Below are 3339 nucleotides of genomic sequence, written 5' to 3'. Positions count from 1 at the left end.
TTTCCTGAAGAGAAGTTGTGTGCATTTGTAGTGAAGTAAGTTGTAGTGTGACGTGTGATCTGTGTAGCATTATACCACTGGGTGGCGCTAGGTCACAAACTCTTCACCTCCCGAACCATACATCTGTCTGGTAACTACATGGACCACGAATAAGATGAAGTTACACCACGAGGTGTAACGAGGGACCTATAATATACATAGTGAATGTCTAGAGGAGTGGCACAGAGATTGATTTGTGATCATGACACTTGATATCACCAAATGAGCCTACTGGTGTTTCATACTGTAGGATGTAATATCAGACATGGGGATCATATCAGTGAAGAGGCTAGTTACCAGAAACCCAGTTGAACATTCAATGGCCACCATTGAATGAATTTCATTCTGCCATGCGGGGCACCTAAATATGACAAAGAAAATATATTTCTACCAATGAGCCTGACAGTATTTCTGAAGTTGGTTGATAAAATGTCAATCTGAAACAGTATAGTGGTATGACTAGTCAGGAAGGTAATGAAACCCAGATTAACATCTGATCAATTGCCCTAATTGAACCATTGAATGGATTTCAATCTGCCAAGTGGGACACCCAGAAGTTAATTGTGATCCTCTCGTCTCCTCACACTTTTTATTTTCTGTCTGATTAAATCCCCATGACCTAGCCTGGCCCAATGTTTGTTTGTGCTGTCTTGCCAGTTAGTCTCTCTGGGACCAGGGTAACCCAGTACCCTGTCCATGAATGTGAAAGGGTGAGACCCCCCCCCCCCTGGCCGTGGACCCAGAGTCAGCCAGACATCTGGGATAGATAGATAGTCATATGCTTAATGTCCCTACTGACCGTGACTACAGTACACTGATTACTGACCACCAGACTCGTCTCACACCCTGCCAACAGAACACCTCATACCCCTGTGCCCTGCCAGGCCCAAGCCATTAGCCAGGGAGCAGGCAATACTCCATACTCTCTCACTGTCTTTAGTCAGCTGATCTGAACTCTGTATTTTATCCAAGTTTCAAGTAATTGCTGTCAGATGATCTGACATCTATCCAAGACTACCTAAGCAATGTTGCCCCTCTCTCGTCAGCTGAAATCAACTCACACCCCCTCCTCTTCCTACCATCCATTCCCTCTGCCTCCTCCCGTTCTACTAAAAGATATATCTATCATATTTAAATACAGTACTCTTTTCCTTCCATCCACCCTCACCTCTACAGAACATATAAAATCATGTTTCCAACCTCCCCCACATCCTCTCTTCCTCCCCTGCAGGTTAGTGTTTTTTTCTTCATGAATCTTGTTCTGGAGGCAGCTCTGCACAGTGGTCACTAGCTGGCACAGCCACAAAGTCATAACATCGGATTTTAAACCTAACCTTAACCACATTGTTAACACTAATGCCTAAACCTAACCTTAAATTAAGACTTTTTTTAATTTAAATGTTTTACAAAAGACAATTTTGACTTTGCAGCTGGCCTATCTAAGGGGAAGACTCATGACAATAAATGTCAACCTGCTCATATCCTGTGGAATCAGAGCTACAGGTTCTGCCCCCTATTCCCTTTATCGTGCACTACTTTTGACCAGGGTCCATAGGGCTCGGGTCAAAAGTAGTGCACTAAATAGGGAATAAAGTGCCATTTGGGATGCACCCACAGTAATCAACAGATGATCCCAAGCCCATAATCAGGCCAGAGACATAAAGTGAGAGACTAACTTCAATAAACCACAACATAAATCTGTCCGGGATGTACAGCCATTCACACCAACAAGTTAATTTGTTGTCCGACAGGTGCCGTTATACTGCTGGTACTGTACGAATCAGAGCTGGGTTCAAATACTATTTGGAATATTTCAAATGCCCGATCTGGGCTTGTCAGGCACAATTGAACCAATAGAATAGCTACAAAATAGCAAATCCCATCCATCTGGCACTCCAGGCAGGTTAAAGCAATCGCAAAAAGGATTTGAAATGTTCCTAATACTGTTTGAATCCAGGTCTGACTGTGGTGGTGAGGGACCAGTTATTAACACTGGATGCCCTGTCCTTGCACTGCGGGGGTCTGGTCTGACAGGATCTGTACAGTGTCACACATCCAATAAACATGTCATGGGGGAGAGGAGACGTCAGGGAGATGAGACAACAGTTGTTAGGCAGGCTACTAGATGAGTCATGTTCACAAGGGCACCTCATGTGCAACTCCAGGGTCATGTTCATTAGGGCAGGCAACAGAAAATGCTTTTTACGTTTTGTAATTGCAACAGAAAATGAAAATGAGCAGATAGCGATCCCTCCCTGTTAAGTCAGTTTAGTTCCGTTTGGTGCCTAATGAACCCAGGGCTATGGTTGTCTGTGTGGGGCTGGGGCTGGAGGACTGGGGTTGGGGCTGCGGCTGGAGGACTGGGGTTGGGGCTGCCCTCCCTCCCCCCGTTACCCTCGCAGGAGGCCAGTTTAGCGGTTCAGACACCATGGCGCCGGGGTCCCAATGGAGATGAGATGGATTTACCCTCTAATTCAATTACTGTAATATTATATCAGTAGCACTTTATTTGATGGGACTAGTATTAAACTAGTGTTTGTTTGGTAACTAACTACCCAGAACTAAATGGTGTTGGTTTCAATGTAGCCCTTAGAGAGTGAGACATAAAATAAAGATACAATAAATCAAACTACAGTTTAATAATGGTTCTTTAAAAATAAATGTGTTGTGTGAATGTTGTATTAAATACAGTTTAATAATGGTTATTTAATACATGTGTTGAGTGAATGTTGTTGGATTCAGTTTGGCCGTAGTTGGAAATGTGTTAATATAATTTTAAATCATAGCCAATGACCTACAGTATGTATATGGGAATACACAACATCCACAGTTTGTAGTTGTTAACAGCTGTTACCCTATAGCCTGTACACCCTAACCCTCAACCACAACCCAACCCTAGCCTATACACCCTAACCCTCAACCACAACCCAACCCTAGCCTGTACACCCTAACCCTCAACCACAACAACCACACCCTAGCCTGTACACCCTAACCCTCAACCACAACCCAACCCTAACCTTCAACCACAACCCTCAACCACAACCCAACCCTAGCCTGTACACCCTAACCCTCAACCACAACCCAACCCTAACCTTCAACCACAACCCTCAACCACAACCCAACCCTAGCCTGTACACCCTAACCCTCAACCACAACCCAACCCTAACCTTCAACCACAACCCTCAACCACAACCCAACCCTAGCCTGTACACCCTAACCCTCAACCACAACCCAACCCTAACCTTCAACCACAACCCAACCCTAGCTTCATGTCCACATCCCGGTTCGACCCAAACCTTA

Source organism: Oncorhynchus tshawytscha, linkage group LG02 (genome assembly GCF_018296145.1).
Source record: "Oncorhynchus tshawytscha isolate Ot180627B linkage group LG02, Otsh_v2.0, whole genome shotgun sequence".
In the NCBI taxonomy this organism is placed as follows: Eukaryota; Metazoa; Chordata; class Actinopteri; order Salmoniformes; family Salmonidae; genus Oncorhynchus; species Oncorhynchus tshawytscha.
This window is presented reverse-complemented; position numbering follows the sequence as displayed.